Source organism: Paramormyrops kingsleyae, chromosome 8, assembly GCF_048594095.1.
Source record: "Paramormyrops kingsleyae isolate MSU_618 chromosome 8, PKINGS_0.4, whole genome shotgun sequence".
Classification (NCBI taxonomy): domain Eukaryota; kingdom Metazoa; phylum Chordata; class Actinopteri; order Osteoglossiformes; family Mormyridae; genus Paramormyrops; species Paramormyrops kingsleyae.
This window is the reverse complement of record NC_132804.1, coordinates 34,981,471-34,998,107: the sequence shown is the minus strand read 5'-3', so window position 1 is coordinate 34,998,107 and position 16,637 is coordinate 34,981,471. Positions and strand designations below refer to the sequence as shown.

The following is a 16,637-nucleotide window of genomic DNA, read 5'->3' as shown; positions in this document are numbered from 1 at the left end:
AATCGGCAGTGCATCTGTAAATGTATGGGGGGCTTTAGGCTAGGTTCACAGTTCCCTGTAACAGTGGAACACGACACAATGGAAAGCGGTGCCGCACCTTACCTGTGCATTACATCCCATATAGTGACGCATACAGTCAATGAAAAGCATGCTTCATGGTTACTTGACATGTTCGTTTTGTGGTAACATTATGCACTGCATGCATTGGGTTTTATTCTTACAGCAGAGAAGTAGTTCATTATGACTGTTTGTGAATTGGGACATTTCAACTTACTTTTTTAATTCCCATTTAAATTTAGTAGGAGTCGGAGTCGGTTAACTTTTTGCCGACTCCGACTCCAGGTACCCAAAATTGTCTCCGACTCCGACTCCTCGACTCCGACTCCACAGCCCTGCCGCATTTGACTGTGAAAATAATGGCGTCTCTTTAAGTAGAGTCCTGCGATCGAAAGCAAAACACAAAGGTAAGATTAAGAATATTCACTTTTAACATGTTGTTTTAATACAACTATACATACATTTAATTGATACGCAGAGTTCATTTTAATATGTTTTATTTCCATGAGACGCAACGTAAACTAGCTTTAGTGAGTCACTGGCAGGCTATATAGGCCTATCTTGTAACATTAGTTTTAGTGAAATCGGACATTTCGAAACATTAGAACTGCGTTATTTATTGTAACTATACGGCTTTATTTTTTGATCGGATTAATTCAATTTTATAGGAATTTTGGGCGCGGACATCTACACTGGTTCGGTGCTTATTTTACATATGGGACATTTCCGTCGTCATGTTGGTCGTTTGAAAGAAAGGAGAACCGAGCTTGAAGCACACAGTTATGGTCTTTTCTCTGTTCAATACAAGATAAAACCACAGGTAAGGCTTACAATTCTGATTATGTTTGTTTTAAATGACGGCCAATCTATTTTTATAGTTTGAGTAAGTTATATGTGGTTAGTGTGTAAAAGTAAAGTTGTTAAAAAGTTATTATAGAGGATACCTATTTCTGAAGCAGGGTGCCTGATTGTTAAAGCTGTTTAAAACATTCTGCATTTTAGTAAGTTATTTTGTACGTTTTGTAACTGTTAATTGTTAGTGAAAACTGAATTCCATATATGGCCGTAGGCTGTTTTTTAATCGAATAATTTAAATTTGCGTAGAAACTTTGGCGCGAACATCTACACTGGTTCGGTGCTTATTTTACATACGGGACATTGCAGTCGTCATGTTGTTGGTCGTTTGAAACAACGCGCTTGAAGGACACAGTTATGGTCTTTTCGCAAATCAATGCAAGATAAAGCCACAGGTAAGACTTACACTCCTGATTGGGAATCAAGTTACTGCAAAAATGAAATCTACCTTCCAGTATCGCCAGAAAATGATCCAAGATCCTGAAAAATCATCATCTGTTCTTTCCTTATTTCCAAGGTTTCTTCACACAAAAGGACTTGTAAGTGTTGCACACAATAGGTTGTTGTTGTTCAAAATTGAATGGACTGTTTAGCTGCAACACTCTGTAATGTAACTAATTATTTTCTTGCTTTTAACTGTATACAACTTTAGGTGCTTCAAGACTTTGAGTTACTGTTTGGAGTGGAGACTGCATCTTAACTTCTGGAGAAGTGGGACTGTACTCTGAAGCAAAAAGTAATTCAAGAAGCCAAAAACCTCACTCAGTCACCACTTTTGAGTTGTCTGATTCAGTCTGCAGAAAACTGCAACACCTGTCAAGAAGGTACAGACAGTTCATTATGTATGCTAATCAAGAGTAATGATAATCATTTTATGTGTATATAAAATAACTTATGTATATTGGTATATATGCTTATATAGATTTGTTATGGTTTGCTTTTTTCTTTTTTGAATTTAGACTGGGACCGTGATATGTCTTCCCTGCTACTGCTGGTCTATCTCCTGCCACCACCTTCTAGCGGAAATAAGAAGTTTTTCAAGATCAGTGTTCGTGAAGCTTTGGATCGCATAGTAAGATTTCATAAGGTATGCTTACTCTTAATTTTATGTAGAACTGCATGTCATGCCTAGAATTAGGGGTGCACCGATCGATCGGCGCACCGATCGATCGGCCTCGATCACGTTAATTTGAGGGGATCAGAAATCGACCATATTCCCATGAGATCCACCGATCTTAGTTATATGCTTTTAACTCTTTGGGATCGAGTATGTCGTCGACGACATCGCGTACTTTTCGCGTACTTTTCGCGTCTATTTCAGTTTATAAATATCTCGCTGAAATCTTAATGTATAATCATGAAAAAAAAACGCTGGCTAAATCCGTAATCTGTCTTCTTTTCAAAACGTCCATTGTCGGAAGTATTAAAGTTTTTTTAATTAGGTTAAATCGGCAAAAAAGTAAACCATGTCATCTTACTTTGTTTTACCTGCATCGGGGGCGTGTAGTACCGCTCTCACCCGAAGATCGCTATTCACATTCTAAATAGCCGCATTAGCGCGTATTCAAATCGCATTCGCATGGTAATTTGATTAACAGCGCAACGGTGAAACGCGATCCAGATACATCCCCTTCAGCGCCATAAAAGGGGGTTGGGGACGTGGCCAGGTGACAATGGCTCATTCATACACATGAAAGTTGCCAGCATTGCTTACTATGTACTTTTATAATGTTTCTGCAAGTGTTCCAAACTGCATTTTGCAATGTCTATACTTTGATGTCAAATTTCAAACTTAACAAAAATCTGACATATTTACAATATATATTAAAATAAAGATGAGTGTAATGGCAAAACAAATATATAAGAAATAATTTATTTGCCATGAATTAAGTGTGATGAAATGTGTGATCATGCCCCAGTCAGTGAAAGTGTGTTTCCTACCCCTAGGCCCCAGAGGGTTAAATCAGCCTTTTCTCCCATTCCCGAGAGAGGTGCAGTGCAGGCTGCCTCCCTCCCTATTTTTTGGACAAGTGTGTCATAAGAGCTATATATATATATATATATATATATATATATATATATATATATATATATATATATATATATTACAAAATTAGAGAAATTAAAGTCTGGAAGAAAAAATATGATTTTGTACTTCAAACAGCAATGCTCATTTATATGTTCATTTATATTTGAGGACACTACCTCATGTTTTGTGAGTATTCATATCAATTTACTCAATAAAAATGGAAACATTGAAGTAACTGTCTTTTAGTTATGAAAGAAACAAGATCGGCAAAAAAAAATCGAGATCGGCAGGTAAGGTTGCCTAAGGATCGGTGATCGTTGATCGGCCAGAAAACTGCAATCGGTGCACCCCTACCTAGAATGTTTGTTAACATCTAGATGTACATTAATTTAAATGTGACTCTTTTTTTCTGTTTTCAGTCCTGTTGCAGTTTTGAAGAAGTCCTTGGATCAACACAGACAACACAGCCCTACATCTTGGCAGTTGGCACTTCGAAGAGTAGCATCCATGACTTCTACATTGCTGTGGATAAGTGGCTCATCCCCTGCATGGCTAAGTCCTCTCTCTCAGCCTTTGACGAACTTTTCAATGTTCATTATGTGTTTGGCATTTCATATGATGCCGCTTTGCACAATATGTTTACCTTTCTTCAGACCACGATTTACAACATTGATGTAGGCATTACCCGTGAAAGCCCACGAGTCAGAGATCTTCGAGCCAAGTTTCTTAATTAAGCGTTGTTACACAGTCATCTTTAAAACATGTTCAGGTGCTTTATTTGCAAGTTGATTTCTGATACAGTAACAGAGTTAATTCGCCATCTCAAGCTTACTCATGCTATTTTTCCTGGCAGAAAGTCACAGTTGGTATGCGATCAGGATGGGTGTTGTCAAAGATTTGTTACTTTCTCCGGCTTCAGAAAACACATCCAAAGTAGACACAAGAGTAAAAGCTGTGACATGCATTCATTAGAACCTCCCTCTAGTCCCTCTTTAATGCAGTCCTCCAGCACAGTTTCAGAAAAACCAAGCACAAGTGGTCATGAGAGAACATTGCGAACCCAAGAAATGTGTGCATCTCTAATTGCAAAACTGCAGAGTAGTGGAGTACCCACCAATGTTGTTACATCAGTGGCTGAAAATATGGAGGAACTTGTGTATGAATTGCACTCAAACATTAAAGAGGATGTTGTTAACTTGATTGAAACTGATGAACATAGGAAAGCTATTGAAGAATATTTTGACTGTCTTGAGAATCCCTTCTCTAAGTTCACAACAGAAACAAAATGGAAAAAGAATTTTTTTGAGACTTGGGGTGTTGTAGAACCAATTGAAATACCTTTAGGACAGAGATATGACACTAGGCGAAATACAACTACAGGTACATATGATCAAGTGCCAGTCACTGATAAATTCGTATATGTTCCTTTATTGCAGACGTTAAGTTTCATGTTCCGAAATGAAGAAATCCATAAACATTTTGTACAGCCAAGTGAGGAGAGGGAAATTTTAAGAGAGTTTTGTGATGGTAGCTATTTTAAAGAGCATTCCCTTTTTTCCAAAGAAAATAAGTCTCTTCAAATACAACTTTTTTATGATGACTTTGAAACCTCAAATCCTCTGGGATCCAAACATGGCATTCATAAGGTTGGGAGTATGTATTTTGTTTTGAGAAACATGTCTCCTAAGGTCAACTCTGCCCTAATGAATATTCATCTCTTGGCACTTTTTCACACACAAGATCTCAAGCGGTATGGCTTTAATGCAATTCTGGAGCCTATTGTGTGTGATATTAAAATTCTTGAGAGTTCTGGAATTAAGTTGCCACTCTCTGAAGAACCAATATGTGGAACAATAGCTCAAGTAACTGGTGATAATTTAGGAGTGCACACACTATTTGGGTTTGTACAGTCATTTAGCGCAAACTATTTTTGCAGGTTTTGTCTAATTGATAAGCTTTCTTCTCAGACCATTTTCTTTGACGATCATCCGGACATCACACTGCGTGACAGAGTTTTACATGCTGAGCACTGTCAAAGCCTCCTTACTGATGATGGTTTACAGTCATCATTTGGTGTCAAAAGAACATGTTTACTTAACGAGTTGGAGTATTTTAATATTTCTGAAAACTATGCCGTGGATATCATGCACGATTTACTAGAGGGAGTAGCACAGTTAGAGATGAAATTGCTTTTTGATTATCTGTCGGAGAGCAATGTTGTGTCCTTACAGTCTGCGAGCAACAGCATTTACTCGTTTAACTATGGTTATGTTGAATGTAAAAACCGACCTACCATGGTTAAGTTTGAACAAGCTGGGACTGGGTTGGGTCTCAATGCCATCCAGACATTTTGCCTCATTAGAAATCTGCCACTGATTTTTGGAGATCTGGTTGAAGTAGGAAATAAGCACTGGAGATTACTGCTGCTTCTACTGCAGATAATAAATATTGTGTTTTCTCCAGTCATCTCGAATGGAATGACTGTTTATTTGAAACATTTGATCTGTGAACACCACACGCTGTTCAAAGAACTCTATCCAAGGAATCTTATTCCCAAGCATCACTTCATGATCCATTACCCCCGATGCATCAGGAAGATAGGCCCGCTTGTTCATGTTTGGGGGATGCGTTACGAAGCAAAGCATCACTTTTTAAAAAAAAGTGTAAAGAATTTCAAAAACATTACGAAGTCATTAGCACTTAAACATCAAATGGCTATCGCATACCACTGGGAATCTCAGCCTTTCAAGAGTATAGAGTGTGGACCTGTAACAAGCGTTCAGCTTTCTAACTTGCTGGATTGTGAACTGATTGCAGAAAAACTGCAACTTGACATTGACTGTTTTGTTAATACTCTTTCTTGGATTTCTTGTTTTGGGACAAAATACCGCTCAAGACTTCTTGTTTGTTCAGAATTGAAAGATGATATTCCTGTCTTCAGTAAAATTACAGACTTAATTGAATTCAATGGTCAGCATTTTTTGTTGACTTCTGATTTTGAAACCGTATGTTTTGTTGAACATCTTCACTCATTTCAAGTCCAAGAGGGGCTTTGCAGGAAAGTTTCCCTTTTAAATGTTGAAACCTTGCATTTCTTTAAGCCTTTTGACCTTCAAACAACGTATGGATTTCAGCAAAATGACCTTTATATTGTTCAGTTACATGTTTTACTATAAAGCACTTTTTAGAGCTTTTTCCAGAGTGCTTTTGTGCTCAGGTCTTTGAGTTCAATACATGTTTAAGTGTGTATGTTGTTTTTCAGTAATATGAAATTGCACAAATGACTGAAATTCATAGTCATACAAATATAAATGATTTGTTCTTTTAAAACTGCAACTTGACATTGACTGTTTTGTTAATACTTTCTTGGATTTCTTGTTTTGGGACAGAATACCGCTCAGGACTTCTTGTTTGTTCAGAATTGAAAGATGATATTCCTGTTACCATAAAGCACTTTTTTTGAGCTTTTTCCACAGTGCTTTTGTGCTCATTGAATCTGTCTGTTCCTTTGTAGTTATACTTTTAACATTTTAATACAATACACATTTAAGTGTGTATGATGTTGTTCAGTAATATGAAATTGCACAAATGGTTAAAATTCATTCAGTCATACAAATTTAAATTTATTATTTTAACCCCTTAACGCCTGAATTTATATAGCTGTATATAAAAAAATATTTTGTGTGTGTTTTTGCCTTTAAGTAGAGAGTAAATAATGTTGAGATTATTAATTTCATTTTTGCACAAAAAAAAAATAGAAATTTTGGTATGTTGCAAATTTGCGACAACAGGCATAATGGTCAATAATAAGACAACAATAACACAGTAGTATAACAGTGAAAAAAAATAAGGTTTTATTTATTCACCCATTTTTTTACTTATTTATTTATATAAATCTGCAACAGGAGGTATTCAATAATAAGTAACCCCAACCACACACATGCATACATACATACACATACACACTCACCCACCCATGCATGCACGTATGCGCACAAACACACACTCACCGGTGCACGTATGTACACGCGCACACACACACATGCATACATACATACACACTCAAGCAGGCACGCACAACAATGCAAACAGTGTAACAATGTAAAAAAAAAACGTTATTTTTTTTTCTCACTCGTGGAATGCACAGAAGCAGTTTTTGTTCTTGTTTAGGCACAGGTGAACATCACATTTTGTACACTTGATGCTAGTGTGGCCCGAGCACTTAGGCAATTTGCATCGTTGCCGCACACTGTCAATTTTTGGCCAGTGACCCACAGCATCAGCACGGACATCTTGTGTGGGAATAGCCTTAGTTGGTCCCCTGCGCTGCTTCTTCTGGAACTCTCGCTCCACATCAGACGAAGGCCGCCCCCTCTTTTTGGCCAACAGATCTTTGCCTTGCATGCAGAGGGCCTGTGCAATGGAAAGCCTGAAAGCCAGAAAGTCCTTCTGCTTCTTCCGTGGAACATTCATACTGTCACAATCACGCCGATAGAGCAACCAGCCGTTGACCACCACCATGTCCACGAAGTGAAAGAAGAATCGGTGGTAGTACTTCTTAGACCTGATGTGGATGCGGTAGTAGGCGATTAGGGCATCAAGTGCATCAACACCACCCATGAACTTGTTATAGAGGGTGATGATGCTAGGACATTTCACAGACACTTTCATCCTTTCCTTTCTGTCCCACCTCTCTATGAAGGAAACAGGCTGAGCACTTGCAAAAGTGCTGGCAACAATCACCCCTCTGTTGTCAAACCATTTCACAGCCCTAACCTCCACACTGTCAACAACAGCCTGTTGCTCCTCAAATGTCCCTCTTCCCTTCTTTTTGAGCTCTTTGTCTTTGCTGAAATTGCCGCCTTGCAGACGATTTTGCCGCACAGTGCCAAGGGCTGGTATCCCCCTGTTTGCAAGAGCTACAAACAAATCTAGCGAGGAAAACCAGTTATCAAAAAACAGCAGGTGGTTGACAGAGCCTTCAATAACTTGTGCAAGTTTTAGCACGACATTCCCGCTTGCCCCGATGTCTGCTGAACCTGGTGGAGGATCAGATTTCCCTGCATAAACATCAAATGAGTGCACCAGGCCTTTTGTGTCACACAAAACAAAAATTTTATATCCACATTTGTACGGCTTTTTAGGGATGTACTGTTTTAGAACAGATCTGCCTTTGAATGGCACCATTTGTTCGTCAATAGACAGCATCTGATCTTGAGGCAGAGCTTGGAATTTGGGGAGCAGGGAATCAATTAGTGGCCTAATTTTGAACAGCTTGTCACTGTTGTTGGGTGCTGTGTTGTCACTCAAATGAAGAAAATGTTTAATTTCTTCCCACCTGTCGCGGGGCATCACATCAGCCACCTGCTCTACACGACATGCATTAGACCAGTAGATCCTAGAGCGAGGTAAGCGGATAACACTCATGTACAAAACAGTTCCAATGAACTGCTCCAATTCCTTCTGATCTAATGTTAGCGCATGGTTTGGATTTTCTTGTGTGCAGTACAGATTGCTCTGATTGACAATATGACGCAAAAGTTCAGTGTCAAAAAACTGTCTGAAATAATCAACAGGCTGCATAATTGAGTCACTGTCTGGGACAGCACCTTGCCACACTGGCACATTTTTTGCAGAGCTCTGAGTCTGTTTTACCGTCTTCTACACCACTTTGTCTTTGTTTTGTCCCTTGCGTTTCTTTCATGCAGCTAGGGCACTGGTGCTAGCAACTTCCTCATCACTGCTGCCCCTGTCTCTCTCGTCCCGGTCACTCTCACTGCTGCCCCTGTCACTCTCACTGCTGCTCTCTTCATCACCTGGCTTGGGAACATATTCCTCATCGCTGCCTGCACTATAGCTGAGACAACTATCCTCACTGTCGTCTGGGGGAGCTTTGACGTGAGGTTGCGCGCTTGCGCCCTTGCCATAAAACATGGAAGGTTTCATTCGGATCTGCATAAAAATAAATAGCTTTTGTATTCATATCCCAGCATGGTGTATCCCAGCATGGTACCTGTATAAAGACTATTGAAAATAACTAAGCAAAATACAAAGGATTATCTATATAAGCCGGCCCGAAAAGGGTTTTCTATATAGCGCTGGGTAGCGGCAGAGCATTAGGCTTATTGCCTACTGTCGCTAATATGCTACAAAGCTAAATATTATATTAATGCTGTTACACTGTTTTTATGCACGCTGTACTAATTGTGTTTGTAAACAAAACATGAGTTTGTGGCCGGTTGAATTTGAGAAAATAAATCAAATTGGTTTGAAGGGTTTGTGTGATTTTGTTTTTGTATATATATAAAATAAATGCAAAATGGTGAACATTTGGAAATTTACAAATGTTTTTAATTCCATAGTACTAAAAGCACAATTAATCTTTGTACATTTTTAGAATAAACCTGTGTGGTAGGCGCTTTACCCTGTCAGTGTAAAAAATAATAAATAATACACTGTTGCAGAGAGTAATACAGTGTACACTAGAGTATATTGTACCCTTATGGTGTAAAACAAGATACTCTGTCAAGGGGTATATATTCAACACTTTTGAAAGTGTTACTTAAACAACAGACTGGTGGGACCTATATATACACTAGAGAAGTGTAAAATGTACACTTGTGGAGTTAAATGAACACTGGACAATTTGCTGTGTGGGACAATGAACTGGTGATCAGTATCAAATGAAAATGTCTATCATATGGTCTGTAGTAGAGCCCTGCATTGGGAGCGGGATCCTGCGGGTCCCGCGGGACCCAACGCAAATCTCACGGGATTGGGCGGGTTTTAGATTGTCGTGGGCGGGAGCGGGCGGGAGTGACAGAGATAGCGGGCGGGATAAAAATAGACAGCGGGTCCCAAAATTGTTAGCTTAGCAGGATGGAGGATGCAGCTGATGTTGTTAATAAAATTGCAAAGGGAGAATATAAAACAAAACTAAAATTGGGGAAATCGGAGATATGGAAAAACTTTAAAATTGTAACAAACAAAGACGGTAAAGAGCTGAACTTTGTGTGTTGTGTGAAGTGCGGCAAAGCGATAGTGTAGAACGGGCACAAATCTGGCACTTCAGGATTGAGGCGACACACCTGCCCCGTTGCTGTACTCCCAGGTAGAGCCCTGCATTGGGAGCGGGATCCCGCGGGTCCCGCAGGACCCAAAGCAAATCTCACGGGATTGGGCGGGTTTTAGATTGTCGTGGGCGGGAGCGGGCGGGAGTGACAGAGACAGCGGGCGGGATTGGGCGGGAATCGTCAGAAATTCAGCGGGAGTGGGCGGTAATGGTCAGAAATTCAGCGGGAGTGGGCGGGAGCGGGATTAAAAAAATAGTCCCGCGCAGGGCTCTAGTCTGTAGTACACCAGGTCATCAACACAGATAAGTTTGAATACATCTGTGCCTTCCTCAATAGCATATGCATTTAAGTGATCATCAAAATACATAGTTGAGACTTTACAAGTCAGTAGATAAGCACTGTAATCTCTAACAATTATACTGACAATCCTATTGAACAAAGGCATATCATTTTCAACACCAGAACATACATACATCCCAGCTTGATACTCTGTGCCATAGTTTTTGACCCAGGAAGTTGTGGAAACAGAAGATGCATCAATACTTTCACTCAGAGCATCACTGCCCTCTAAATCGCTGACTAAGACTTCAGTGATATGGCCAAATTGTAATCTTTTAAAATATAAATTTTCAAAATGAAAAGCCAATTGTTTCTGATGTTTCTTTACCAGTGTCTTTGTAATATTTTTGAAGAATTTGTGTTTTCCTTCAAACCTCATGCACCATGTGTGTATGAGAGGCCCAATTTTTCTGATACATCTTGGGTAATGGATCATTAGATGGTGTTTTGGAGTTAAATTTTGGTCTTGAAAGAGAGATTTAAAAAGCTTGTGATGATCGAATATCAGATGTTTCAAATAGCAAGTCATACCATGGGTTAGAGTAGGTCAAAACACAAAAGTTTACAATTTGAATCAATAGCAGTAGCAAGTTCCAATAACTATCACCCCTGCAAATTAAGTCTCCAAACATCAATGGTGTATTACGCAAGAGGCACCATGACTGGACAGCATTAAGGCCAAGACTTTTGCTATGGTCATCCAGTTTTAGGCCACTTGGCCTGTTTTTCTCTGTGTATATCCATAATTAAAACTCAAAATTCTCTCTGATATTGAAGTCAAGGATATGGAGTTCTTAATAAAGTACTGAAATACAAGCTTTAACTCATACAGTACCACTCCTTCCAGGAGATCATGCATTATATCCACTGCGTAGTTGTCTGAAATATGGAACAACTGCAGGGAATTGAGGAGACAGGTTCTTTTGACACCAAATGTTGAGGCCAAATCAGGATTTTGTTGAATGGCACAGCAATGCTCTGAATGAAGTTCTTATGAACGGAGACACAAACCTGGATGATCTTCACTATGACTGCAACTCTATTTTATTAGTTAAACAAAACCGACAACAATAATTGGCACTGAATGATTCAACAAAACCAAAAAGGCCATGTAAAGCTAAGTTGTCACCTGTAACCTGGAAAATTGACCCTTTCATGGGTGTGGCTGAAAAGGGCACAAAGTGGCTTTAAAATAGGGTCAAACCCATATGTCTTTAAGTCCTCTGAATGGAAAAGGGCTACAAGATGAATGTTCATTAGCACAGAATTCAGCTTTGGTGGCAAATTTCTCAAAATAAAATAAATACAGCCATGTTTGTGCACTCCCTTTTTTGAGCCTAATGGATTTGCAGCTTCAAAATCGTCATAGTACAGCTGAACCTGAAGAGCATATTCCTGTTGTGAGAATAAACTGTGGTTCCTAAAGTAGGAGCCATCATTTAAATCGTTATAGAATCCCTCCCAGTGTGGTTTTGTGTTTTGGAAACTGTTACAAAGCCCACCGTTACAAAACATAGACGAAAGTGAGCCAATGATAGGTACATACATGAACTTATCATTGACAGGAACTTGGCTGTATGCTCCTGTTGCTTTATCTCTGCGTATATCATAACGCACACCAAGAATATGCTCTATGGGTTCAACAATTTTCCATCTTTCCTGAAAATGCCTCAGTCTTTTAGAATCTGTGTTAAGACATGAGAATGGATTTTCAAGCTGATCAAAACAATCCTCAACTTTCTCTAAGGCTTCCCTGCATTGACCAGATGACAAACATTCAAGAACAGCTTGTTTTGCAGAAGCATGGAGGTCATCAACCAACTCTTCCATTGAACCAACTAAACATTGCACAGTACTTTCAGGAACTCCTGAGGCTTGCACTTGAGCAATAAGAGAGCTGCATATAAGGCATAGTATTTGCCTTTTTTCAATTGGAATGTTTGTAGTGACAGGTATGGATGGAGGAGCCACATGTACTGGCTCTGAAACAGAGGCTCCAACAACATTAGCTACAGGCTCAAACTCAAAATTGCTGATTCCTGAATCAAAACATTTACCATGTGCTCGAGATAAGTGCCGTTTGTATCCAGAGTATGTGCAGAAAACAGATGAACATCCAGTCTCTCTGCAGTTCAAACGCAAGAACCGTCCTGGGTACAAACCATGATGAAACTTCAAATGCCTAAATAACACTGAAGAACTTGTGTAGTCTACCTTGCAAACATAACATGTAAACATGTTTCCTGTCAATGATGAATTCCTCTTCAAACTGCACTATGAAGAAGTCTTGCTCTAATTTCCTTGACCTGAGGACTCTCCTTCACATTGCCAACATCAATTCCATACACGGTTGTCTGGATGAACGTGTAGAAGTTGCGCAATGCCTCATCATAGGACACAGCAAACACAAAATGTGACTTAAAGAGCTCATCAAAGGCAGCAACTCCGGTCTGTGTTGTACAGCACAATATAGAAACTCTGGATGCTGTTCTTTCGTTCACCAACACACAGGAGAAAGGGCTGAGCAAGGCCAGTTTCCCTGAGGAAGGTCTGCATACTTCTCCCCACCTGAGAGAGGAGAGTAAATTAATTACACAGTGTAAAATTCTGAATTTGTTGTTGCCTTGAACTTAGAATAAATATTCCAATATCTGACTCCTTGTGCGCAATTCACATGATCACAAAAAGTATCATATAAAAGTATTTAGTAAGATGTAAAGAAAAAAAACAAAACTTATGTGCAGGTCACATCACAATGACATTAAATGGTTGCACAGGTAACCATGCATCCTACATGTTTAAATCTGTTGGCATTACTGCATTGTTCATACGCTGAACACTTTTCCTTAAGAAGGATTTGTTTTTTATAACGATTTATATTAAGTCAGATTTTCTCAGTTTTTCAGTGCAAGATGAAGGCACTTCATGAAGCAGTGATTCTTTTCTAAGGCTTTTTTTCTAGTTTTCACAAGGAGTGAAGGGCACTATACCTTCATGAACTGCATCAGACGATCAGTGGCATTCGATGCACTAATCTTTGAAGATTTTCTTCCCTTGGATGTTGGTGGTAATAAGGAAAGAAGCAGAAGGATGCAAGCCACTTCATAGTCCCATCCTAGAAAATGAAAATCAACACAATTGCAAATATTTTCAATTAATCGACAACTCCAGTGTGTTAGGGCTTTTTTTTTTTTTTTTTTTTACACATAATCAGCCCTACAGTGTTAAAACACACATACATCTGTCTTACCATCAACAGACTCCTGTTGTGCAGACAAAAGTAACTCATTTACAGTAGATGCACACTTGGAGGTTGCTTTATGCAATCTGCGATGACCCTTGGTTTGAAATATCATGCAAGAATGCAAGAAATTTACCAGACACTTCTTCACCAAAAAGCATTGCGAAGTCTTGGTCAATCTTAAACACATAATATAATATTGCGCATTACACAGACAGCAAAAAAGCAAGACAAACACAGACCTATAAATTCACTTTGTCTTACCAAGCCTGATGTATCCAAGAATCTTGCAAAAAGGTCCAAGACTGTGGGGGCCGTGTCTGGGTCATGAACCACCTTTTGTCTGTGCTGAAATGTTGCCGTCATTTTGTCTTTGACAAGTTTCAAATCACTTGAGTGTCTCATCACCGACATTGCTTCTTTGCACTCATCACCTGACAACTGCCTCACAACTGAACATATGTTGCGAAGAGTCTTAGGGCCATCTTGAAAAGTGACCTTCGATTTCTTGATATCTTCAGAACAGTTATTTTCAACCTCCATGCCAGGTAACCTGAACCACTCTGGTGATCATAGAAATGCTCCTGTTGATAAAGAATTTCACAGTATTACTAAAATTACGTTATTTGAATTAGCGTCATAATATGATGCCATTATCTGTACAGGAGGAAAAGGCAGCAACTTAAAGCTTTCAGACACTAATGAAAGCATGACGGTGTTATCTTGTAAATACTTGCATGGCCACTCTTTGAATCCGGGTCCTTCAAGTTTGGGAACAAGGTCGTAATGCCAAGCGCATACATAATGCGGACATTTACTGGAGAGATCCTCCTAATAAGAGACCGACACATAATTGAAGTGGTACTTCATACAAACAACTTGCATTTCACTTAATTATGCCCCACTAATTCAAGTGTCAGGAAAGTTTTATTGTAAGCATTTGTGCAACATCAAAAAACATTGTGCTACCTAAGACCAACAAATTCTCCAAGTAATTTTTGAACATTATCCAAATCTCAGGTATCTAATTGCATTGATTTGCACTTCTCTCATGCATATTATCACGAGACATTGCTAAATACCAATAAATTCTGAAAATTGGGTATATGCGTTAAACAAAGCTTACCATTTTTATAATTCTAACTGTACACTGTAAAAACTGTGATTGGGGTTAATTATTATCTAATAGGAGAGTAATAGTAATTATTACTCAGTAAAAACGTGTATGTGTCGTTTTAATTAAATCTAAGCAAAATTCAACAATTTTGAGATGTTCAGTTATTTAAATTTACACACTTTCGTTTGGGATAAATTAAGCAATGGTTTGTTGAGTATATTTAACAAAAAATGTATGAGTACCAAGAAAATTTAAGAAATCTAATAGATTTAACTGATGAAAGCATTTTCATTTTAATCATTGTACACTTCCGCCCATAATCCTTTGTGCCACGTGCAGGACAAACACGCTTCATGAGTGGACGATCTCCATTTTGTCAGAGGTAAGATTTCTTAATTTGTTCGAATATAAGACACGGTTTAAACAATAACGTATATCGGTTTTGAGTAAAGGTTTTAAACAGTATGATACGTCAAAATTAGATTAATAATGATCACTGTAATGATAGTATCGTTTTTTTACACAAATGGCAGTTAGTGGACTGCTAGCACAAGGTCACTTTCCAAGACTTCACGACTGTGTTACTGAACAGCTTTAACTAACCACATGTTTTACCGTATTAAAAAATATCAACGATATATTCCGATGAGTTTTAACGTCTTTCATCCACTTTTAAAAGTTCATGAAAAAGTTTTGCGCTCAGTGGTGAGTGATTTAGTTTAAATCATTTGTGCCGGATTTTGTCAGCCACAGTCAGTTTTTCTAAGCTTTTGTCTCGATGCGGTGGTTTTCAGTTGTGGTTAATGAAGCTAAAGTGACTCAGTCCAGCGACATAACTGTTTTTTCGCGTCATGCTGTCGGAGCCCCGTGACTGTGGCGTTATTTTTGTGCCACTATTCTGAGCGCACGTAAAAAAGAATTTCAGGTGCAAGTGTTGCATTTTGAGGAGAAATTTATTTTGAGTGAAGAAAAGCTAAATTTGAGTGAACAAAATTCATTGCTGCGTGCAAAAAATGTATTTCACCGTTTGCTATTATCCATACACACACACACACAATAGCAGCTCCTCTCGCTCAGTTTTTGCATTTGCGCTTGCTCGCAATGTGTTGCTTATACTACTTTTACTACTCCTTCATAGAGAATGTCATCTCATTCTCCATCATCTGCTGGTTCCATTCCACCAGCACGCAGCACAGAAATAGGCTACAGAGCACTGTCAACGTGTGTTCTAAGATTATTGGTCTGCCCTTGAGATCCTTATCACACATCTGTGACCAGCAGACACACAGGCTAGCACTCAAAATCATTAAAGACCCATCACACCCGCTGAACACTGCCTTTGAGTGGCTCCCCTCCAAACGCTGGCTCCGTTGTCCTGGTTGCAGGACACAGAGGAGGAGGGCCACCTTTGTTCCTAAAGCTGTCCTTCTTTTGAACTCCTGACACCCTCCCAAACCCACCATTATCACCTCACACTCCCATCTGCCCCTCCCCCCTACAATCCAGACCTCCTCAGATCTGAGTCTCTCACTTTTTTTTTTTTTTTTTTTCCCCCCCCCCCCCCACTTTCTCCATCATGCATACTATTGCCTCTGTACTTTTAGTCATTTATTATGTTCATAGTTTATTGTGTGTCTGTGTGTCATCGGTTGCGTTTAATGTTACTACTGTTATTTGTGTGCGTTGCTCCTCTATGCCTTTTTTTGAAAAAGTTTTTTGAAATTGAAATTGAAATTGAATTATACGCTCTCAACATTTCTGCCCGTGCGCGCTCAACTCTTTCTGAACACTGTTATATTTGTGCCACAAAACCAGCCAATCAGCCCTACCCTCAAACGAGGCAGTGGCGAAGGAACGCAGAGTGGCGGAGTTTGAAATATTACTCTTTCTGGGTCACAAAATAAACTTTTAAGATATTTCCATGCG

At 39.1% G+C, this 16,637-nt stretch overlaps 1 long non-coding RNA gene across 1 annotated transcript; it reads left to right on the top strand.

Moving 5' to 3' along the window:
- The first annotated feature begins 1,385 nt into the window (after positions 1 to 1,385).
- On the top strand, positions 1,386 to 6,389 carry LOC140592327 (uncharacterized). Its single transcript, XR_011992699.1, has 4 exons — positions 1,386 to 1,451; positions 1,565 to 1,736; positions 1,872 to 1,999; positions 3,361 to 6,389. It is a non-coding gene; the product is annotated as an uncharacterized lncRNA (long non-coding RNA).
- Positions 6,390 to 16,637: the final 10,248 nt, after the last annotated feature.